The sequence below is a fragment of the Papio anubis genome, chromosome 1 (assembly GCF_008728515.1).
Source record: "Papio anubis isolate 15944 chromosome 1, Panubis1.0, whole genome shotgun sequence".
In the NCBI taxonomy this organism is placed as follows: domain Eukaryota; kingdom Metazoa; phylum Chordata; class Mammalia; order Primates; family Cercopithecidae; genus Papio; species Papio anubis.
The window spans coordinates 3,196,497-3,221,819 of record NC_044976.1 but is presented as its reverse complement, the minus strand read 5'-3'; the positions used below and the strand labels follow the sequence as shown (position 1 = coordinate 3,221,819).

At 46.1% G+C, this 25,323-nt stretch overlaps 1 long non-coding RNA gene across 1 annotated transcript in view; it reads right to left on the bottom strand.

Moving 5' to 3' along the window:
• The window catches only part of LOC103875603, a 29,471-nt gene extending 7,280 nt beyond the window's left edge, over positions 1-22,191 (bottom strand). Inside the window, exon 1 of the long non-coding RNA XR_001900630.3 lies at positions 21,624-22,191. This is a non-coding gene — a long non-coding RNA (uncharacterized LOC103875603). The remainder of the gene's footprint in view (positions 1-21,623) is intronic.
• Positions 22,192-25,323: the final 3,132 nt, after the last annotated feature.

Here is a 25,323-nt window from a genome sequence, read left to right as displayed (position 1 = left end):
CACAGTAAATCACATAGTAAACCACGGTGCTGTGTTTTACCCATTTCTCAGAGGTTCCCTGTGGGATTAAACTACATGTATCACCCTTGTCAAGTTGGCTTGACAACATCCCCTTTATAACACTATCCTTCCCCTGTATCAGTTCTCTATTCCCCTCCTAAATAATCAACTTGCACTTGAATAGTTATCTCGTGCCTGAGTTTGAGGAAGAAAAGGGAAGGGTGAAAGGATGAAGGGCAAATAACCTTCTTCCAGCGAGGCCTTTAATTTTTGTTTGGGCAGGGCTGCTTTTTCCAATAACTTTCATTTGGATCTCCTTGGTCAGACTTGGGTTACCTGGCCATCATTATTCTCAAGGGAGTCTGGGAGAGCTGTCATTTTAGTTGGGCACATGTCATCATAAACAAACCATGGTTTTGTGAGTGAGAAAGGGGGAAAAAACAGATGCTGGGTGGGCCAAGGAGCAGTGTGTGTCCCTTTGTGGTGTATGAGAAGTAGCAAATGTCAATCTACTGTCAGGATCATCATATCCCCTCTCTGAACAGATCTGATTATCTGATCTGCTTTGCTCATTACTGTGTGGGTGTGTAATATTCTAGAAAATTCTAGAACATTCTAGAAATGTCCCCTACAAGCTGTTTGGACATCTCACAGATTACTGCATCATATGAAGGAGTTGAAATATTAGACTATTTCACCTAATGCAGGCTGCTCCTTTCTCCAAACTCCTATTTCAGATCTAAACTAACCAACAAATATTTATGCACACTTTGTGCATCCGATGTTACACTTGGAGCTGTAGCAGCTCCTAAGAAGGGTAAGACAGAAATCCCAGGCATCAAAGGATCTGCAGTCTACTTGGGATTTTGCTGATGGAAGTTCATAGAATCCATGCCAGGAGTGAGCATCAGTGAATCATCGGCACACAAGAATCAAGAAAGCAAGATTGCTTTGGGGTCATTCGTAAGGCTGATACAAAAATCACCTCCCAAAATGCTGTTAATTCTCTATGATGTTTGCATCTTTCTCTTTCAAGCACACAAAATTTAGGCAGGGGAGGAGAGAAAAAGAATATAAAAGCAAGAAAGAGAAAAGTATGTTCCCTATCAAATGTGTGTAACTGGTGAATATAGTTCCTGAAGTATAGTTACCAATAGATCATGAGTCCAGCAGCTCTGTGGAGCAACCTGTCAAAAGCATTAGATCAGTCATAAGACTATTTGACTGTGTTTGTGATTCACAGAGCTTTCTGGTAGACCTCGGGCATGGTTCTGTGGATTCCGGAAGTCTTTCTTCTTTGAATATTCCTTCTCATGAAAATGCATCTCTGGTGAGCTCTCCATTTTCCTTCTGAAGTTGACTCACTCCTTTTCCAATGCCCTCCCTCCCAAGGACCTCATTGAGCCCGCACAGGGCTCAGGGAGGCATTTTGGGAGTGGGACGGTAACAGCCTGATTTCTTAAGTTATGAATGGTCCTAATTTCCTGCAGGTGAAAGGCAAGAAAATGTTGGATCCTCTAGGCCGGGCGCGGTGGCTCAAGCCTGTAATCCCAGCACTTTGGGAGGCCGAGACGGGCGGATCACGAGGTCAGGAGATCGACACCATCCTGGCGAACACGGTGAAACCCCGTCTCTACTAAAAAAATACAAAAAAACTAGCCGGGCGAGGTGGCGGGCGTCTGTAGTCCCAGCTACTCGGGAGGCGGAGGCAGGAGAATGGCGTAAACCCGGGAGGCGGAGCTTGCAGTGAGCTGAGATCCGGCCACTGCACTCCAGCCTGGGCGACAGAACCAGACTCCATCTCAAAAAAAAAAAAAAAGAAAATGTTGGATCCTTGTCTAGGAAAGAGATTTGGAAACTGAGAATGAGAGGGCTATGATCAGCCTCGGGGGACTGGGACCCATCTCAGCATCTATCCTAAGGGTCCAGGAAGTAGAGGGGAGCCAGCCAGATAGATGCCGTCATAGGACAGGACTATGAGGTCAAGTGGGAGAACAAGTGACCTGGCCCAGCCCACACCAATGGGCTCTGCAGTTCTGCTCCATGATGCACCTGCCCAAGGCCCAGTGTTTATGACGGCAGTAAGGGAGATAAGGCCAAGCTCCAAAGGGATGGCTGCAGCAGAGGAGAGGGGAGACCCTTCTCCACCCAGCCCATGTCAACGGGCACCTCTACTCCCATCCCATACCCAGCACTCCCAGGAAGTAAACCCAAGTGAATCAGTGACCTGGTCCATCAGCCCACATCAGTGCACAGCTGAGGCTCTGCTCTCCTTCCAGATGACCTCCCTGCCATTGCTCAATGCAGTGGACCCTCAGATCCTCAGACCCTCAGCCTGGATGTCTGTGAGCTCTCAGGGCGTTGAGCTGTATGTGCAGTTCATAGGTCTCTAAAGACTCTCAACTCACAAGATCCCCGTGCCTATTCAACGGCATCTCCATGATAAGCCAGGAACTCAGAGACAGTGCTGCTAGGCAACAAGCTCTGTGCAGTACATAGGTACCAGGGCAGGTCCTGCCCTCAAGAGACTCAGGTGCCATGTGAGCAAAGACAAGTTGCCAGCGTGCCATAGAATGCAGTTCATCATGATAACTACATACAAAAACTAAGCTGTGGGCCTACCCCTGGACTTGGATTTAAATCTCACCTTGGCTGTTAAGCTGGGTGAGCTTGCAGAAGTCTTCCAACCCAGTGACCTGCCATTTTCCCATTGTTAACATGGGTATTATAGACAGGCTCCAAGGAATGCTTGGAGAACTGCATGAGATAATGTATGTGACGGGCCCAGGGATGCTGGGCAAACACGTTGTCCTGATTACAATGTCATAATCAACAGCAAAATACACGTTGAGTGGTGCTGCCTCTAGACCTGGATGTAAGTTGCTGTTAACCTTGACGCCTATGATGTGCTCTCATTCCAGCTATTGTGTGTTTCCACCAGCCAGAGACTTTGCTGAACTCTACTCCTGTAGCCAAAGAAATAAAGTCATGAAAATAATCAGGGTGGGAATTAACATTCACTCAGGGCTTGTTTATGCAAATGAGCAAATTCAATCTATTGTTTTTATAATACACATTTCACATGATAGAGCCACCACGACCTTTCCCACAGGACTTTTCTGCCTCATTATTTTCTCACCAGGGAATGCAAGATATTACCATGCAAGGGCTCCGGAATCAGACATTCTAGGTTTGGATTCTGGCTTAACCAATGTCTAGCTGGTCGACCTCAGACAAACCACTTTATCTTTGCAAGACTCAGCTTCCTGGTTGGTAGAAAGAAGAATGAAGAACAGCAGCATAGGAACCTATAAGCAGCTCATAGGGTTTTGGTGGATATTGCCGATTGTGGCAGCAATGTGGCACTCTAGGGTGACTCCTTGATTCCCACTCCCCCAATATCCATGCCTTTGTGTGATCCAAAATACTCAAAGTATTTTGCTGTTGGTCATGACACTCTAATCAGAGTAATGTGTTCACCAAGCAGCCCTGGGCCTGTCACACACATCATATGTATGAGTGAGACCTATGATCTGCTTCTAACCAATAGAATATGACAAAAGTGAAGGCACGTTGCAGAGGTAGTAAATGTCCCTAGTCAGTTGACTCTGAGCTAATCAAAAGGCCCTGGGTTGGCCTGGCCAAATCAGATGAGCCCTTCAAAAGAGGCACAGGAACCCTCCCTGAAGTCAAAGTGTCCAAGCAACACATCCTTTCTTTCCTGCTAACCATGAAGAAGAAAGTCACCATGCATTCTACAATAGCAAGGAAATGAATTTTGACAATCACCTGAAAGAACTTAGAAGCAGATCCTTCCCCAGTTGAACCTCTGATAAGAACCCAGCTGAGCTGACACCTTAATGCAGCCTTGGGAAATCCCGAGCAGAGGACCCAGCTAAGCCACGCCTGGACTCCTGACCCACAATTGTAAGATAATAAATGAGTGTTGTTTAAGCCTCTAAATTTATGGTAATCTGTTTTGAAGAAATAGAAAACAAATACAGTAACTCATGTAAAATCCTGAACATGGTGCCTGGTACAGAGTAAGAGTTGAATAACTGAGCTATTATTATTCACTGTCCCTTAATTAGGTGAGTAAAATCAGTCAGAAACAACGGTTGTATCCCATATTCATTTAGCTTAGCCTGAGAACAAGCATGGTTTGGGGTTATTAGCTGGTGTTCCTCTCTCCCTGCCAGAGTGAGCTCTGCTGTACCGAGGGATGAAATTCCAGCTCAAGGAGCCTCCAAAGTCAAAGCCCTACAGGGTGGTCACTCTCCCATATCCAGTAACTTGAATGGTTCTCCCCCTGACCATGCCTGGACTTTCATGAAATTACATCCTCAGGCTGTGTTGCCTCCTTCTTAAGCCATCTATTTTGAGAAGGAATAATGAGTGTTTTGAGCTATCTGATATTGGCTACTGGATGCAGTGTGCCAGGGTTTAACATCAGCCCATCTCTGAAACAGATGTCCAGGTTGTTTGTCAACATCACAACCTATTTATAATCACACTCAAGTCTGCAGGCACCCAAGTCTGAACCTCAGCTGCTAAAATATTCAGAACAACAGAGCACCTAATAAAGCAACCTGGACCTAATGAGCCCCCAGCCCCTCCCCCTAGTCCCCAAAAAGCTCTGCTGCATATCAACAAAAGACATGTTTACCCAATTTTAAATTGTTTTCTCATTAAAATGTCTTTAATGCCTATTAAAATGTATGCTACAGATGCATGTTTCTCACAGTAATTGAAGGAATCAATGTGATGTTCTCATTCTAAGAGATGTCAGCATATCTTTAGAAATTATTTTTCATTCCTTTAGGATTTTACAGCTGCTTTTCTCATTATTTGCCACATAAAACTTTGTTTCAGTGAAATTGCCTAGAGGAGAATTAGTTCAGGTGGAGTCCCTCCCAAGTTCCACAGTGAAGCCCAGTCTCAGAAGCAAGTGTAAAGGAGCTCAATATGCTTGTCTGGCTCCATCAACACAGGGTGTGCAGTTTAAGTCAGATTGAAGGAGGAGCTCTGGGCCACCTAAGGCATGACTTTATGTGTTATGACTTCATGGCTGCTAAACATGCCCTGAAATCTTTTCCCACCTATGGTCAAAGTGGTGAAAATATCCCCACAAATCTTCCCCTGAGACTTAAAAACTTTTCTGTATCTGCATACTTTGGAAGAATAACATCTGTATTTCCACCACCATCATAAATTATTTATTATGAGTCATTATATCAGTTTGGCTTCAGTCGCCTAGCAGAGTGTGAGAAAATGAATCTGAGTACAGACAAGTATTCACAGTTGGACTTGTGAAGAAAAGGCTTGGATTTGCCTGAGGGTAAATCAGCTTGGTAGGATTCTTCTACCAGTTCCACAGCTCCAGAGCAGATGGAAAGACCTTGGACCAGCTTCCCTTAGAGAAGCCAAAGCTGCAGCATGAGGCACGTGCATAGCTCCCAGGATGGCAAAGGCTATGGAATTCTGAATTCCCTGAGGGACTGAAACAATTCTCTAATTAACTCAACATTTACCAAGCACTTTTTCTGTACCCAGCCCTAAGCCAAGACCTGTGAGGAATAAACGGATAAGTGTAGCAGAGGCCCCAGTCTCATTCATTCCTTTAATCATTCATTCATTCATCATCTGCTTACTGACTGCCTCTGAGGTACTAATAGCCTCAAAGAGTTATCTGAAGTTCAGCAGCCCTTCTTGAGAGCCCCACTTCTCTGAGAGTCTGGTTCTGACTTCTCACCCACCAGTTACTTTTTCTTCTTCCTTGCTTCAGGGCCCTGACTTGCCTCAGGAGCTCAGCCTTCCCAATCTGAGTAGGCCAGATCAGGATCATGCCCACTGCTGGGTTCTGGACCTGCCTTCCTCCAGACTCTCCACCAAGGCACAGATGCCAGACCCTGTCCCTGCAGTTGTAAAAGTTGAGTACTTCAGTTGCTTTGAAGACATCAACAGTGGCAACAAAGGGTGAAATAAAACACACACACACACAGACACACACACACACACACTCATGCAAGCACACATTGCTGGGAGAGCTATAACTTTGCAAAACGTATTTTCTACCACTTGATCTTAAGAAACATGGGTTGATCTTATTTAAAACAAACAAATAAGAAAAAAGTGCTTATCAAAGACCTTTGCTGATCAAATTTTCTACCTCTGTGCTGTTAAAAGAAAAACTTTAGCCAAATTAAATTTAGAAGAGCTTAACTGAGCAAAGAACTATGCACAAATCAGGCAGCCTCCCAAGCTGGAGTAGGACAGAGACTTCAGTACAGCCACATGGCGAAAGAAGATTTGTGGACAGAAAAAGGAAAGTGATGTACAGAAAACAGAAGTGAGCTACAGAAACAGCCGGATTAGTTGCAAGTTGGCACTTGCCTTATTGAACACGAGTTGAACAGCTGGCCACCTCTGATGGGCCGAAACTCGGTGATTGGCACAAGAGTAGGCTACAGTCTGTTTACAAGTCCATTTAGGTTATAGTTCACCATGAACAGATAAATCTTTAGATCAAACTTAAAATATGTGAGGAGACAGCTTCAGGCTAAACCTGATTTAACACTGTGAGACTGCAGATCCTGGACCTCTTTGGACAAAGAGGGGTTAACTCAGCCTTGAAATTAAGCAAATCCCAACCCTGCTCCTGAGTCCAGGGAGAAAAAAGTCTTTTTTCACGCTGGGGAGCCTTAGGTGCTTCTTGACAGTTGTCAGATACTTTAGAGTGTGGGCCACACTGGGTTAGCCTCAGTTGGGAGTCTCTGCGTTAAGCCTAAATCCTGACTTCCCTCCTCCCCACACACCCCACCTCCACCCACACAAAGGTTCAATCCTGCTTTGCAAATGAGGACAAAGCCCTGAGCTACAAAAGATTTAAAGATGTTCACCAAACCAAAACATTTGTTCCTGTGCTCTGCCGGGTTAGCTTTCCCCGCTCGGGGGAGGGACAAGGAAAAGCTGTTAGGAGCCTGACACAGAACAAGACTTTCATATAGATTTCCAATAATCTCGGGTTTCATTTGTGCCCGCAGGAACAAGGTGGCAATTGGAAAATCACATTGGATGATGACCTTGTGAAGCTGCCCGACGGGACAAGTGGCCTGCATGACTTTTCCTTCCTCCCCACCCCACACCCACCTCCTTCTGCAATTTCGCTGGGCCTTTGCTCAGAGGGCAGTGCCCTTGTCACCTCCAGATACACCGGGACTCCAACAACAGGGCAGCAGACTTCAGTTTAGATCTACTCCCTAAAACACTCAAATCCTTACAATGAATCTGTTGTAAGGGCATTAAAAGAAGCTAGCTATTTAGGATGGGACATACTGGATATCCTCTTGCACAATGGATAATGCCCCTCACACCCAGAATCCTGGTCCATCCTTTTTATAAATGCAAGTTTCCTATTCGCTGCATCCTGAAGGGGATTTGTCAGAGAGGTAATCCCCCCGGCCAGTCCAGCTGGGGGAGCCGGGAGCTGTTAATAAGGGGCCTGGGACTGTCGATTCTAAAGTGACCAAGTGGCAGCTGTCACATGTTTGACAACGAGCAGAGGGCTTCTGATTCGGGATCACAGGGACGCATCTGCTCTGCAGAATGCGGGACGGGAGCTTTCTCTGCTGTCCCCAGATCTCATCAATCTCTCCAGTAAGTTAGCTTTTATTCACAGAAGTATCAATGTCGACTTCAATGAATACTACTGATCAACAGCATCCACACTGTCTTTGGCATCTCGGGCTGCCATAGCCATGTAGTGCAGACTGGGACTTAAACCACAGACACTTACTTCGTGCAGCTCTAGAGGCTGGGAGTCCAAGGCCACCAGGGTGCCAGCAGGGTGAGGGCCTTGTCCTGGCTTGACTGCCTTCTCTGAGTGTCCTCGCATAGCAGGGAAGAGAGAAAGCTCTGTGGCATCTCTTCTTATAAGGGCACAAATACCATCAAGAGGGCACCATCCTCATGACCTAATTACCTCCAAAAGGACTCACCTTCAAATGCCATCACACTGGCGGTCAAGGCTTCAACATATGGACTTCGGAAAGACACAACCATTTAGTCCATAACACACGCCTGCCATACGTGACACCTCTGCTGAAGGCTAAGTGTGCCCTATCTCCCTGGATGCTCACACCCTTCTATAAGCGGGGTGTAACGATCTCCATCTTAAAGATAAGAAATGGCGGTGGAGTGGGGGTAAGGAATGAGCCCCAGGTCACACAGCTGATACGTGCCAAACTGGGATTCAAACACAAGTCAGTCTGGTTCAAGAACCAGGGCTCTAAACACACACAGCTGAAGCCCCCAGAAGCCGGAGTTCCTCCGAGCGTCAGAACTTGGAGAATATTTAGACAAATTATTTTCAAATACACTTTAGCCAATAAAACGTTTACAATGAAATCCTACTTGAAATGTCCATATATAAAATAGCTACAGAAGAAAAAACCCAAGCTGCTGTTTCTGAAGCAGAGATTCAGGCACTGATGGACACTTCCTCCACCCTACCTTTCAGCCCTCCCCTTCCTTGCCCCATTTCAATCCTGGCAGAATAGGAGACATAGATCCCCAGCCCCAAGGAGTCCAAAAAGTAAATAAGTAAACAGATGAATAAGTAAGTGGACAGAATTAAGTATTTATTGAGATTATACGGTAGAATACATTCCCAGTGGACTAATGCTTCCATGGACAATAACTATAAATGGCCCGGGTGTGGTGGCTCACGCCTGTAATCCCAGCACCTTGGGAGGCCGAGGTGGGTGGATCACCTGAGGTCAGGAGTTTGAGAAAAGCCTGGCCAACATGGTGAAATCCCGTCTCTACTAAAAATACAAAAATTATCTGGGCATGGTGGTGCACACCTGTAATCCTAGCTACTCAGGAGGCTGAGACAGGAGAATCGCTTGAACCCAGGAGGTGGAGGTTGCAGTAAGCTGAGATCATGCCAATGCACTCCAGCCTAGGTGACAAAGCAAGACTCTGTCAAAAAAAGGAAGGCAGGAAGGCAGGAAGGAAGGAAGGAAGGAAGGAAGCAAGGAAGGAACTCCAGCCCAGAATAAAACAAACAAAACTTCCCAAAGGCTTTAGAGAGTGAACAAAGGCAAGAAAAAGAGATCAGTGCATGACAAGTCTCCCATCTTCGTGGCTTTGATCTGTAGAAAGACCTTGATTCCAGCAGGGCCTGGTGCCACTGGAGCCCAGATGGAGAACCCGACGTCTCTCTGACTAGGAGGAGACATAGCCCAGGAGGCCACCGATGTTGGGGAGTGAGAAGGGAGCTCATGAAGAACAAGACCAGAGAAGGGGAGCCCCAGAGTCTGCCTTTAATCTCAACCCAAAGTATCCAACTGACCTTTGAACTGCTCTCTTTACCTAAAAACAATTCAGTTAAAGAAAAAGGAAAAGGAACAGAACCAAGATCTAGCTGCCACTACCTGTAGGTGAGAGAATTTGTGGTTTGCATCGATCCAAGTTAATTGTCTGCTAAAACAAAACAATACTCCTCAGGGAAATATAACAAACACCAGAATCTCCACACGCAGCATTCACAACATCCAGGTGCTCCCCCAAATTACTCAACACACAAGAAAACCAAGAAAGGGGGATAATTCTCAAGTAAAAAGACAATCAACAGAGATCTGACCCAGGATGACTCAAAGGCAGGAATTAACAGAGGTAGGCTGTAAAGTAGCTAGCACCACCGTGCTCCATGAGGCAGAAGGAAATGCTGACAGCAAGTGGAAAGAAAGGAACTCTCAGCAGAAAAGTAGAAAATGTACAAATAGAGAAAATGGAACAGGTGGAACTAAGAATTAGAGTATCTGAAATAAAAACATAACTGATGGGTTTCATAGCAGCAGGGAAATTATTAATGAATAAGTAAATGAACTTGAAACTAGATCAGTAGAAATCATCCAATCTAAAGAATAAGAAGAAAAATATTGAAGAAAAATGGACAGAGCCTTAGGGACTTGCTCTAAAATATAGGTAATTGGACACTAGAGGGAGAATGAGCAGAAAAGAAAAAAAAAATGTGAAGAAATAATAGCCAACAACTTCCTAAACTTGGTGACGCATATAAATTGACATTTTCGAGTTTAGCAAATCATAAACAATATAAATGCAAAGAAAACCTAGGCACATAATAATCAAACTGCTAACAACAAAGATGAAGCAAAAATCTTAAAGGCAATCAGAAATTAAAAAATAAGTCACAGACATAGAAAAGATAATTTCAATTACTGCAGACTTCTACCAGAAACTATGGAGGCAATTCAACAGTAGAACATCTTTAAAATGCTAAAAGGAAAAGTGGCAACACAAAATTCTATGTGTCCATAGGCTGGGGCCCATTCCTGTTGGAATGATCCAGGCAGGAAAGGAGCAGGTGCTGGAAGAGGCAGAGAGCTGAGAGAAAGGGCACCATCAGAGATGCTTCAGACCTCCATTCAGCAAATATCTGCTGGGTGAGATAGGCATGGAGCAGTGGAGGAGACAATTGCTGAGTGGCTTCTAGGTCCAGTCTCCAGGCAGGGAGCAAAGCTAATCATGGAGGAAAAAAATGGAATTGTCAGGTTAACCTTTAGGCTGCAGCCTCCTGGGCTTTAAGATGAGGTTACCAGATAAAATGCTAAATCCAGTCACCCTGCCCTGAGTCCAAAGTGGATTGCCTGCCCTTTTCTCATCCAAGAAGCCCCTCCGTTCCTACCACCTAGGTTACGTGAGAGGAGAGGACCACCTGCTGCTGGCCGAGCCTAGCAATCACTGCTGCTCTTTGCAGTCACTCAGGACTGTGGACTTGCTGGGGCGATTGATTGTCCATGAGTCAACAATCACAGCTATTAACCCAGCAATGTCTTCGCACTCACCACTATCCACAATAAACACACTAGTGCCCTGGGATGAGCAAGGTAAAGGAATGAGGGAGGGAGAGGGAGAAGAAGAGAAGGAAGGAGGAATGGAGGAGGGAAGAAAAGTAGGAGGAAGAAGGAAGGAAGAAGAAAGGAGGGAGCAATGGATTGAAAGCTTTGGCAAGTCGCACTTGGAAGAGGTTTACAGACACTGCAATTGAGAAGGTGGCAGGCAAGACCACAGAGCCTGACCCAGAAAGAGGCTCCATCCTCCTTCAGGCTGTGCCCTGCAGCTCTGCAGGCTCCAGCCCCTGCACTGAGACCTGCCTGTCCTCCAGCCCTTCCCACCGGATGCTGCGCCTCTCCAGCAGGGCCTTCTCCTGCTCATCCCACCCACATCGAACTGGACCAGGGGCAGTCGGGAGGGAGTGATCTGCGAGTGGGGAGGTAGTCACCTCTATATCATTTGCATTTTTTAAAACAAAACATGGATTTATGTGATTTTAAAATGCTTTATGACATTTAAATTAACTTGTGCAGGGGGAAGCTAGCTGGAACTATGCAAAGAAACCAGAACAACAATGATTCCCATGATCCTGGCTCATGACGTCAGCCCCATGCCAGCCCAGAGGCAATCGGGGAGGGTGCTAGATGTGGAAATGCCCATGTGGGACCCTGGCTAGAGCCCTAAATGTAGGAGCCCAGAGTGAGGGAGCCGGCCAGAGAAGGGAGATGCAGTTTTGCTGGAAGGGGAAGAGCTGGCTCAGGTGCGGCTGAACATTTGGGGAAGGTTGTGGCTTTCCCACCTGGAAATGAAGCCCCCAGGCCGGGCGCGGTGGCTCAAGCCTGTAATCCCAGCACTTTGGGAGGCCGAGACAGGCGGATCACGAGGTCAGGAGATCGAGACCATCCTGGCTAACACGGTGAAACCCCGTCTCAACTTAAAAAAATACAAAAAACTAGCCGGGCGAGGTGGCGGGCGCCTGTAGTCCCAGCTACTCGGGAGGCTGAGGCAGGAGAACGGCGTGAACCCGGGAGGCGGAGCTTGCAGTGAGCTGAGATCCGGCCACTGCACTCCAGCCTGGGCGACAGAGCGAGACTCCGTCTCAAAAAAAATAAAAATAAATAGAAATGAAGCCCCTGCAGGACTAGGGGATGAGGACAAGGGGGGCTGTTTGTTTTCTCTGAGGGTATTTGTCTTGACCGCCCGCTGAGCAGGAGAGCACACCCACGTGGGCAGCGGCCTCCATGCCCCTTCTCTTCCCCGCAGTCCTTGACTGTCCTCCTCCATCCTCAGCAGAGGGGTTTGAGGGCGTTGATGCCACCCCAGGCTCCAAGGCCCCACCATGGGCAGTGTTAGCCCCTCATATATCCCATCTCCGTAGCTACACTGATTGATTTGTAAACAGTTATGCGATCTGCCAGGCCAGTGAAATCAAGGTTCATCTCGGAAGATTCCTGGGAAGAAGTCTCTTGTAGCTTTCTGCAGGAGCTACTGGAAGAAACTGTCTTATTTTGTTCTTACAGATTCAAGACAGGAAAGATGCAGGCCGAGAGCTGCCGGCAGCCAAGCTGTGTGCACAGGGAGGGCTGCCTGAAAACAGTGCCAACACCAAGAAATAGAGATGGAAAACCAAGGCACCGCGTGCTGGCGAGCCCCGATCAAACCACACCTGGTGCCAGGGCTCTCCCGGGGCTGTGCTGCTCTGTGAGGCAAGGAACTGCCTTTTTGCTTAAGCCAGATGACATTGGGAGCTGGGTTTTCTATAACTTCCCTGAAAAACAGCCCTAAGTGATACCTGTCTCTGAATGAGGCTGGACACTTGTTTTGTGCCTGGAAATGCTCAGCTCACCTAGCACACGAGTAGCAGTGTTTTCCTGTTGCATTATACATATCAGCTTCTCAAAATCACCCCTTCCTGAGACACTGAAAAGCTGGGCTGGGGTCCCCTTAAAGACCCCAGTGCTAGTTCCATGGACTTCTCTCCGAGGACTAAGAGGTTTCCATTTACTATGTTACGTTTCCATAGAAAATGAAACTCTCGATAGATTTCCATGCACTCTTCCCCAGCTGCCCACTAAAAGAAAACATTTATGGTTCCGTTAATTTGGGTTGTGTCTCAATAATGGAAATAACTGGCTCATGCATAGGCCCTGGAGACTCTGGCTACCTTAACAGCCTGACACACAAGCTGCTTGATTGAAAATAATGAATCAACCGCCAAATGGCTGAACCCACAGCCAATTTGTACACGATCAATATGGAGGCATAACAGACAGAGCCGCGGCTCTTTTCATCCTAAAACGAACACTTAATTGAAGAAAACGTCTAACAGAGCTCAGGTCCAGCCATGACTGAGTAAATCCCCCCGAAATCCCCCCGAACCCCAGGACCAAGGAAGCAGGACAGACGTGAGGCTCCTCCCCCGAAACCCCTTTGTTTATGCATGACCAAGCCCAGACCTGGGGCCGCCGCCCCGCTCTTTGTTTATTTATTTATTAGTTTTGCCTGTGCAGCCTTTCTTTTAAGTCTTTCCCCCACTTTTTTTGAAAAACCAGAGGGAAGGGAATTAAAAAGAGAAAGCCAAATCTTAGCTATGTCAGGTGGCACTTTGTAAATCAAGCTTCAAAGACAGAGGTAAAAAGCTGCTGTCAGCTGGGTGTCCCGGGTAGAAAAATGCAGTGGAGATTCACTTAGCAAGCGATCAACTGGATAATAAAGCCGCCAGTGGGGCCGCACCGGTCCCTCTTGCCCTTCTCAGTGTGGCATTTGGAAAATTATTGCTTCAAAGCTTCTGTGATGGAATGTTGCTACATTAATTCAGTTTTAAAATCTTGTTCTTGAGGAAAGAGAAGCACAAAAAATAAACACAGACTTGAGAAAAGAGAGCTGCAATCTCCGGGATGGGTTGAAGAGGAAGAGACCTCATCAGGAGAGTGTGGGGTGGCATGCTGGCTGCACAGCTGGTTCTGTGTCCCCGTGGGTTCTGTCCAGGTCTTGTTTGCTTCCTATCCTCTAGAAACATCCTCATCTCTCCGGGAGCTCCCGCACCCCAGCAGCCGGGCCCTGGCGGCCTCTCCTCCCCCTGACCACTGGGAGCTCTCTGTCCACTGGGCACTGGCCATGTCCCCTGGCCTTGCCACCATGAAGGTGGAGAGCCCTTTACGGACTGCAGCAGGGATTTAGATGTCCATTTCTTCTATCCCCAGCCGTGTGCACCGGCACCAAACGTGACTTGATGAATTGAGACATTCACTCCCAATTAGCCGCTTGACTCTCTACAGCATTTATGAGCGTCCGGCAGGCCCTCCCACCTGCAGAAGGTCCCTGGGACAAATCTGGTCTCCTGAGGCATTTGATGAGCTGGAACTTCAGCTCCTAGAGGCTGACTTGCACTCCCTTTCACCGAAACTGCCACTGCCAGCGCCAGTGGGAGAGATCACACAAGAGTCAGGCCTGAGACAGGTCTCTTGGGATGAAGGGGTAGTGGGCAAATACGTCGAAGCCATGTCACTGGGGGCCCAATATCAAGCAAGCTCTGGCTTGCACAGGCCTCCCCATGATATTTGCAAATGTTGTCCTCGTTTTCAGTTAGGAGCGGAAGGTGGCTGCGCTGCCCGGAAAGAAAGCTGTGGAGTGGAACGGGGAAAGCCAGCAGCAGAGCTCCCTGAGACAGGAGACGAGATATTCTACACCTGCAAATTCTTTATCACAGACCTCCCTTCGACCCTCGCCTCCCCTGGCTTGCTGAGTCAAAAGCAATGTTGGAGGAGACTTTCTTTCCTGTTTATAGCTGAAGGGTGGAGCAGTAAGGTGGTGTCCCTAACTCCTGCAAGGAACAGTTCACCTTAATGAAGTTCACCTTAATGAAGTTCACCTTAATGAAGTTCACTTAACACAGTTCACCTTAATGAAGACATCTTCTGTGATGGGCACTTCATTCCGTGTGGTCACTGTAGTCACCCTGTCTGGGATGGGGTTGCTCGCTCACGCTGCCTGCAGGTTTGTCCTCTGCCTTCCCTGTGTCCTGTAGGCTGACCCCTGAGACCACATCACCCAGGCTCCTACACCTCTGGCCAGCAAGAAGCACCAGGAGGCCATGGTAGGTGGGAGAAAGAGAAGTCAGTTCTTGGGCCGGGCGCGGTGGCTCAAGCCTGTAATCCCAGCACTTTGGGAGGCCGAGACGGGCGGATCACGAGGTCAGGAGATCGAGACCATCCTGGCTAACACGGTGAAACCCCGTCTCTACTAAAAAATACAAAAAATTAGCTGGGTGAGGTGGCGGGCGCCTGTAGTCCCAGCTACTTGGGAGGCTGAGGCAGGAGAATGGCGTGAACCCGGGAGGCGGAGCTTGCAGTGAGCTGAGATCCGGCCACTGCACTCCAGCCTGGGCGACACAGTAAGACTCCATCTCCCATCCCAAAAAAAAAAAAAAAAAAAAAAAAAGAGAAGTCAGTTCTTTCTGACCCTCTCTGTCTCTGCCCGGGCGTGACTTCTCTGCAGCTGCTCTCTCCCTTCTCCAGGGCACCTTCTGTCCAGGATGCTTGGAGTGCTTTTTCCTCCCCGCGCCCCATCAGCCCCTGGTGTGCTACCCACTGCCCTTCCTGCATGGTCTCTGGGTTCCCTGACCTCTTGGCTCCTGTAACTTGTCCACAGCTCAGCAAAGGCCCCTGCATCTGAGCCTTGCAATGGAGCCTGCTGCCTACGGGACCCTGGTTTCCCAGAGAGCTGTCATTCCTCCTCATCATGGATGAGAAGACAGGCTCAGAGACAGAGAACCAGAATATTAACCCAGCAAACTCCAAGCACTGCCTTGCATGCCTCTCAGGGAGGCTGGCCAGACTCAGCAACAACCTGCTCACATAATAAATGCCCAGTTAATGGTTTACCAGGAACCAGCTCTTCTGATCTTTGCTTCATGGTCTTTCTGAAAACCACAAGAGAAGTGAGAGAAGCAGCTTCCGTTAAGAAGAACAAAGACAGCGAGTGAAGACAGGCAAACATCAAAGTCATGGGCTATGGCTGCCCTGCTGCTCCCGCTGGATCCCCTGGGGTCCCAGCCTAGTGAGCAAAGTGGGTTCCCTGGGGTGGTACAGGCTTTCTCTCCTGGCATCCACTGCGTGGCTCCCACTCCTTTTAACAAGGAACCTCAGAGGCAGAAGAGGGAGAGGCCCAGAATTGGTACCAAAAAAAAAAAAAAATACCAAACACAAATTCACAGGCACCCTTCAGAGAGATGTCCTGGGAAGGGGCTGTGTGGATCCATGCAAATCTTCTCATGAACATTTAAGCCCTCAGCAGCTGAGCCTGTGGCTAATGGCAAAGGAAAGGATCATTTAATTGTCCCCAAGCTGGGGACAGTGGCCTGGACGGCTTCACCACTGATTGCCTGGCAGCCTGCTCTGCCCCCAGCTGCCCAGGGTAAATGTTTCTGACATCTTATTTCTAAGCGTGTCCCCTTGGCTGGTTAATTATGCCAAAAGGTTCCAGTTTTAAGCCTTCCCAGTTGAACAGTTTGTATTGGACGAAATCCTTATTCCGTATACAAATAATTCATATTAAAATACAACCACCCTCAATTCAGGAGTCAGCTGTAAATAGGGGCTGGGTTCATGCCAGAAGTTGTCATTTTTGCCTTGGATGGCAAGGTAATCATTTGATGAGAGTAAACTATTTTAATTTCTATTAAACCATGATTGCTGTGTTTGCTTTTTCCAACAGATGATGATTTGTGTAATTAGTGGTGTATACTATGTAATTTTATAATGAAAGAAGACACGATGATGAGACAGAGATCTGTGGTTTCAGGGTGCAATTGGTTTGCCCCCTCAGTATATTAGGAGGTTTTGCACAAATCTGTTGTCTTAGTATGTTTTGTGCTGCCACGAAAGGATACTTGAGACTGAGTGATTTATAAAAATCAGAAACTTCTTTCCCCACAGTTCTGAAATTTGGGAAGTCCAAGATCAAGGTGCCAGCACCTGGTAAGGGCCTTCTTGCTGCATCGTCCCATGGCAGGAGGGCAAAGAGAGGAACACAGAGAGAGAAGAGGGGACTGAACTCATATGTTTTTATCGGGAGCCCTCTCCCAAGACAATAGCATTCATCCATTCGCTCCACCCTCATGGCCTAATCACCTCTTAAAGGCCCCACCTCCTAATACTGTTACAGTGGTAATTAAATTTCAACATGAGTCTGGCATCTGTCCTCACAGTTTTCATCCTATGTAGATAAGAGCGAGCTGCAACATTCTTGCCTTTGGGAACCTGGTTGGTCTGCACCAGACAGTGGATTCAACTAGAGGCCATTTTCCTTCATGGGGTCCACTGGGCAGAGTCTGGGACACGCTTGATTGCTGTGATTGGGAGTGGACCCTGGCGTCTAGTGGGTAGAGGCCAAGGATGCTTGCTGCTCCACCATCCATGATGCACAGGACAGCCCCCTGGGACAAAGGAGCATCTTGTTCCCCATGTCAATAGTGCTGAGGTGGAGAACTCCTGATCCAGAACAAGAGTATAAAAGGCACATTTCTAGGTCCCCAAACAGCAGTCTGTTTGTCAAAGAATATGGGCACAGGTCCACGCCCTGCAGTGAACTCAGTCCCACATGACCTCAGAGTAACCCATCCCCATGCAGAGCTTGGGGGAGCGGGGAGAAGATTCTCCAAACATTCCCATTTCCTTCTTCCTACACCAACTTCTTTTAAAGAATGGCAGCTCCAAGTGGGATTGTAAATCAGTACCACCACTTTGGGAAGCATTGTGATTGACACCTGCTGAAGCTGAAGATAAAGCTAAATAGCTTGAAATGCTTCCCCCACAGTCCCTGAGAAGTCCCTGGTGAATACACAATCATGGCACTACAGACATGGCTAAGCTCTCAGGAATGTAAGGGGTGTCTCCAGAGCTCAAAAAAAAAAAAAAAGAAGGGAGTTGAGGGTTTAATTCTACATGCAGGCAATTCTGTGGCTAGTGTCTACTCCACAGAAAGGACTGCCTCTAAATATTCACATGCCTCAGGGATCAGATTTCCATTCTTTGCTTTTCTTTCCTGGTCCATTTCTTAGATTCTCTCATGGCTTTTAACACAAATTTTGTACGTTCAACTGCCAAATTCACATCGCCAGCCCATCCTTGTCTCCTGAACTCATAAAGCCAGCTTTCCACCGGACTTTCACTCGGTGATCTAATAGGCATCTCAAACTTAATGTAACAAAAATAAATTTGATTTTCCAATATTATGGACTGAATTATGTCCCCCCCAAATTTATATGTTGAAGCTTTAAACCTAGTGTGACTATATTTGTAGATGGAGCTTTTAAGGTAGCTTAAAAACTTAAAAAACCTTAGGTGGTTCAGGTTAATGAAGTCAGAAGAACAAGGCCTTATTGAGACAGGACTGGAGTCCTTATAAGAAGAGGGAGAGGCACCAGAGCTCTCCACTTACATAGAACAAATGCCATGTGAGGACACAGCAAGAAGGCAGCCACCCACAGGTCCTCAGGAAGAGGACCTCATCAGGAACCAAATCTGCCAACACCTTCATCTTAGATCTTAGATGTCTGTTCTCTAAACTGTGGGAAATAAATTTCAGTTGCTGAAGCCCCCCAGTCTGTGCCAGCGATTATGGCGGCATGAGCAGACTAGTTCATTCCAACCTACTTTTCGTTTTCTTCCCCATCTCATCAAACTGCACCCCCACACTCTGGTCCTGCATTCCTCTCACTGTCTCTCCTTTTCTCTGAAAGGCATTATCTACCTTGCTTTCTTTCTGTCTGTCTGTCCATCTATCTATTATTAATACATTCATCATCTATCTACCTATGCATCAATTTATCTATCTATGCACCTCTCTATGTATCTGTGTATCTATCCATTCATCCATTACCTGTCTATCCATTTATGCATTATCTATCTGTCTTCTATCTATGTATCTACCTGTCCATTCCGTTCACCTATCTACCCTTCCACTCTTTGATTCATCATCTATCTATCTATCCAATTACCCACTTATCTATGTATCTATGCATCCATTTATGTATCTATCCACCTATCCATCCATCAATTCATCCATCATCTATCAATCCATTTATGCATTTATCTATGTCTATGTATCTATCCAACCATCCATGTATCTATCCATTCATCTATCCATCCATCGATTTCTTTATCTATCTATCTCTCCATTCATCCATCTATTCATCTATCTATGCATCTATCATACACCTTCCCAGTTTGACAACTTGTGTTGGATGAAATTCTTATTCTGTATACAAATAATTGTATACATCACACACACACACAGATACACGCACACACACACATTATCTCTCAGCAAATCCTGTTGACTCTGTCTTAAAAATAAATCCCTAATTCAATCACTTCTCATCACTTCCACTGATCTCCTCCTGGTCTGAGACGTCACCATATGCCTCCTGGCTTCCACAGGAGCCTCCTAACTGGTTTCCTCACTGCTTTCCACATCTGCTAACAGTTCATTCTCAGTACAACAGCCAGAATAACCCTCCCAAGACAAAAGCCAGTGTTGCCCCATCTCAGCTCCTGGACTTCTAATGGCTTCCTGTCTCACTGTGAGTCATACCAGCATCTGCACAGAGACCCCCCAGGACCACCCCATCTGCACAGAGACCCCCAGACCCACCCCATCTGCTCCCACCACGTCTCTGGCTGGTCCCTTCCCTTCCTTTCTCTCTCTCCAGCCCTGCTGCCTAGGCACACTCCTGCCCAGGGCCCTTGCACTTCTGTTTTCTCTCCTGACATGCCCCCCAGGGTACCTGCAGGGTTCCCTCCCTTTCTCCCTCGGGTATCCCTCACAACCCTTTTCAAAATAGTACCCCTGCCTCCCTTTGTACCCTGATTTCACTTTATTTCTCTGTATAGCCATTATCCCCCTACAACATAAAGGATGAAGAAGTCTTGGAGTGAAGGGAATTCATGCATACATCATCTGTGAAAATGGAAACTGATATTGTCTGGATAGAGCTTTGCCAGTGCTTTCAAGTTAGACATGGACAGCTTATTTAACCCAATAACTCTAGCTGTGTTTCTACCATAGAGAAACCCTGAAAATGTGCATGTGGACATGCATGAAATGCTTATTGCATCATTGTTTTTAATACTGAAAAACTGGAAAAAATCTCAAAGTGCATCAAAAGGGAAATAGTAAATGAATTAAGATATAGGAATACTACACAACACTTAAGAAAAAGGAAGTGGGTCTTATGCACTTGTACGAAAATAATCCTGAGACATCGTGTGATGTGTGAAAAGCAAGGTGCAGAATAGTGTGGGGAGTGTTTTTAAAAATCACCCAATCTTCCACCTCCTGGAATGTGAGAGACTATATAACTTCAAATCCTCCTACTGCAAATCCCTAGAAATGCTTGGTTAGATCTGCAAGTGTGCTTTTATATACACAGCTGAACTCTCCAGAGAGTAAGGGAAAACCCCTAGGGCTTAAAAAAGACTGAGAAACTGACAACCAGAATGGTAAGCACCTAAACTGAGACCATGACTCCCAGGGTGTGTGTCTATGTGTCTGTGTGTTGGGGGGTGGGAGGCTGTATGTTCATGTGTCTGCGTATGTCTGTGTGTGCCTATGTCTGTGCGTGTGTGTGTCTGTGTATGTGTACACGTGCTTATGTATGCATTTGTGACTGTGTGCACGTGTGTGTGTGCATTTGTGACTGTGTGCACGTGTGTGTGTACATGTGTTTGCATGTCTGTGCATATGTCTTTCTGTATGCATATATACGCATGTGTGCACATGCAAGCTGGGGTAGAGCACATCTTGACCTCTGTAACCAACACAGAGACAGGAGTGAAGTCATGAACTCCACATAAGACAGAGACTTGGAAGTGAGAGCCCTCTTTGAGGAGTTCAGCTTTTGTAGGCTAACCAAAAACCTCCTCTCCAGCAAAGGTGACAAGACATTGCCTCTTCCAGCCTCTGCATGTATACCTGGCTGGTGTCCATCACACTTGGGGACCTCCTCTTTCAACTTTGGAGTCCCACCTTGCTCTGTCTGTATACATGGGAGCCTCTTTTTTCTGCCTTCTCTTCTTTCTTGCCTATTAAATTCTCTGCTCCTTAAAACAAAATTTAAAAAAAAAATCAAGGAAGGAAAAGACAGTGGGAAGAGAGCCCTGAGAGCAAACACACCACACAGGGATGAAAAGCACAGGGGCAAGCAGGTGGGCCTGCCTCTTTCTGGGATTTAAGCTCCGTCTTCCAGGTTAGCCACCCACAGGAATGAAGGCGATGTTTTTGACCTCAATCCTGATATTGGTTTTATTTCAGAAATTCCTCAGAGCCTGAGGGGGAAAGAACAATGCTATATTTGGAGTCCCTGCAGAGGCCCCCATAATGAGCATTTCAGGGGCAATGAAACCAGGTTGAACAAAAGCACTGGACAACAGGAACGCAAGGTAAGAGGGAGTAGGTAGAGGCAGAGTGTGTGATCCTGGTATTACAGGTGGAGAGCAAGGTTCCGATTCACTCCAGACAATGTAAGTCAAGTGTGAAGGCGAAAATGTTACAGTTAAGTACGATTAAGTTCGTTCTTTGCTCAAATTGAAACCAGCCCCCTTGTCCCATAGAACTAATGCTTATGGTTTCTTTTGAATAAACATAGAAATTTACCCTCCCTATCTTAAAACTAGAGAAACTTACATTTGTCTTATCTGAGTTCTATTCTCAGGAAACCAACCATCAGACCTCCTAGATAGTATCAGGTAAGTGTAACTCACCAGATCACTACATTCGGATTGTGAAGTGACAGACTCCCTCACCCATCATGGTTGCCTAAGGGACTACAGGCTTCCTGTTGACCAACTCTTCTTTCTTATCCCTTCTTCATTCCTGTTTCCCTGCATGTAGTTATAATTCTTCCCTGGCAATACTCATTGTCTCAGTGACTGGCTTTCTGTGCAGCCAGCAGCAGAATGTAGACTGAATCACTGTTGTTTTGGTAACAGAATGTCACCCTCTCAATGACCTTCATCACCTATTTATCATCATTATCAACCACCCCATATGACTTCCTCCATACCTTGCTCTACACTGTTCAAAACTCTTTGAATTAGCTTATTCTATGAGCTAAGTTACTTATTTATTATGTCTAAAGCTTATATTCCCTGCTAGAATGTAAGCACCTTTGGGCTGGAATCCCATATCCTTAGAACAGGGACCCAAACTACAAGTATTTGTTGAGGAAATAAATTGCATTAGTCCATTCTCACATTGCTATAAATAAATACCTGAGATTGGGCAAATTATAAAGGAAAGACGTTTCACTGGCTCACGATTCTGCAGGCTGTACAGTAATCATGATGCTGGCATCTGCTCAGATTCTGGGGAGGCCTCAGGAACTGCAATCATGGTGGAAGATAAAGGAGGAGCCAGCATGTCACATGATTGGAGCAGGAAGAAAAGAGGGAGAGGGGAGTGCCACACACTTTTAAATAACCAGGTCTCAAGAGAACTCACTATCGTGATGACAGCACCAGGAAGGATGCTGTTAAGCCATGAGAAACTACTCCCATGATCCAATCACCTCCCACCAGGCCCCACCCCCAGCACTGGAGATTATAATTCAACATGAGATTTGGGTAGGGACACAGACCCAAACCATATCATAACTGAAGAGAAATAGAATGTAAACATGCAAAGCAATGGGAGAAAGAGGATTCAATACATTTAATTATATCAAAGCTGTAAAACATCAAGGGCAAAGATCTCAAAAGCAGTCAAAGAGAAAAGACAGCTTATGTGAAAAAAAACAATAGACTTCTCAACAGCCGCAGCAAAGACAAAAGGCAGTGGAAAGCACCAGGCTACAGAGTGAAAATAACTGTCAGTTGTGAAGAATTCAATGACGTGAAGATGCTTTCTAACAAACAAAAACTGAGAAGACCCTCAGTAAGAGAATATCTAAAGAATATAATCCAGGATTAGGAAAATGAGCTCAGAAGGAATGTCTGAGATATAAGTAGCTCCTTTGTTTGATTATTTACAAAAAAGTTCCTATATCACTAGTTCAATAATTCAATTAATTGTATTAGCCAGCTCCCAACTTTCCAAGCCTGGTTTCATTTTGCCTTTTTAAAAAAACCCTTGTTCCTGACCTTCCCACCCTATTTTTTCTATACCATAATATTTAAAACTTATTTTATTTGCTTAACAAATATTCATTGTAAGAGCTCTACAGATATGAACTGTCATAATATTGGTGATTAGGATAAGAATATATGGAATAATGGTGCAATGCATATTATAGTCATAGCATCATCTAATCCTACATCATTTATAGGAGAAAACAGAGGTTTAACAAATTAAATCACTTTTCCAAGTCTACACAGCTACTACATAACAGGTCAGAAAGTAAAGTCAGTCTCATGTGACAGCAATTGCTGGAATTTAACCAGGAAGATCTATTACCAACTGATCCACTTAAAGTTGCAAGAAATGCCCCTGACACCCTTACCTGGTAGCACATTCCCCAAACATTTAATCTATAATAGGAATAACAGGCATCATCCCGGTGATGATGGGTCAGGCATTTTTCTCTGATGAGAACAGACTTGGGGAAAGTCATTGTGAGCCTTATCAGAACACAATCTTAAAAACGCTGATCTGAGCTCTCAGCTGACAAGCACGCCATTACACAAATGTATGCTGGAGTTACCAAAAAGAAATCAGTTTGTTTACACATTTTCCCACAAAACCTACTCAACTCCAGCCCACACAGTGGGCCCCCAACTGCAGTGAGAGTCACGCACCAAGGCACCTGTGGGCTGGTGTATCAGTCCACTCTCAGGCTGCTATGAAGAAATACCTGAGATTGGGTAAGTATAAAGAGAAGAGGTTTAATTGACTCACAGTTCTGCATGGCTGGGAAGACCTCAGGAAACAATCATGGTGGAAGGTGAAGGGGAAGAAAGGGACCTTCTTCAAATGGCAGCAGGAAGGAGAATTGCCTAGCAAAGGGGGGGAAAACCCTTATAAAACCATCAGATCTTGTGAGAACTCACTCACTATCGTGAGAATAGCATGGAGGAAACAGCCCCCAGGATTCAATTACCTCCCACTAGGTCTCTCCCACAATACATGGGATTATGGAAACTACATTTAGGATGAGATTTAGGTGGGGACACAGCCAAACCATATTATTCCACCCCTGGGCCTCCCCAGATCTTACGTCCTCATGTGTCAAAACACAATCAAGCCTTTCTAACAGTTCCTCAAAGTCTTAGCTCATTCCAGCATTAACCCAAAAGTCCAAGTCCAAAGTATTACCTGAGACAAGGCAAGTCTCTTCTGCTTATAAGCCTGTAAAATCAAAAGCAAGTTAGTTACTTCCTAGATACAATGGCGGTACAGACATTGGGTAAAAACACCCATTCCAAATGTAAGAAACTGGCCAAAAAAAAAAAGGGTTACAGGTCCCATGCAAGTTCAAAATCCAATACAGCAGTCATTAAACTTCAAGTTCCAAAATGATCTGCTTTGACTCTATGTCTCACATCCAGGTCATGCTTATGCAAGAGGTGGTCTCCCATAGCCTTGGGGAGCTCTGCCCCTGTGGTTTTGCAGGGTACAGTCTCTCTCCTGGCTGCATTCACAAGCTGTCATTGAGTTTCTGTGGCTCTTCCAGGTGCATGGTGCAAGCTGTAGGTGGATCTACCATTCTGGGGTCTGGAAGATGGTTGTCCTTTTCTCACAGCTCCACTAGGCAGTGCCCCAGTGGGGACTTTCTGTGGGGGCTCCAACCCCATGTTTCCCTAGCATGCTGCCCTAGCAGATGGTCTCCATGAGGGCTCCACCCCCACTGCAAACTTCTGCCTGGACATCCAGGTGTTTCGTACATTCTCTGAAATCTAGATGGAGGTTCCCAAACCTCAATTCTTGACTTCTGTGCACCCACAGGTTCAACACCACATGGAAGCCACCAAGGCTTGGGGATTGCACCCTATGAAGCAATGACCTGAGCTGTGCCTTTTTCCCTTTTAGTCACCACTGGAGCTGAAGCAACCTGGACACAAGGCACCAAGTCCTGAGGTTGCACAGAGCAGAAAGGCTCTGGGCCCAGCCCAGGAAACCATTTTTCCCTGCTAGGCCTCCAGGCCTGTGATGGGAGGGGCTGCCATGAAGGTCTCTGACATGCCCTGGAGACATTTTCCCCATTGTCTTGGTGACTAACATTTAGTTCCTCATTACTTGTGCAAATTTCTGCAATGGGTTTGAAGTTCTTCCCTGAAAACTGGGTTTTTCTTTTCTATCGCATCATCAGGCTGCAAATTTACCAAAATTTTGTACTCTGTTTCCTCTTGAACACTTTGCCACTCAGAAATTTATTCCACCAAGTAACCTAAATAATCTCTTTCAAGTTCAAAGTTTCACAGAACTCTAGAGCAGGGGCAAAAATGCCACTAGTCTCTTTACTAAAGC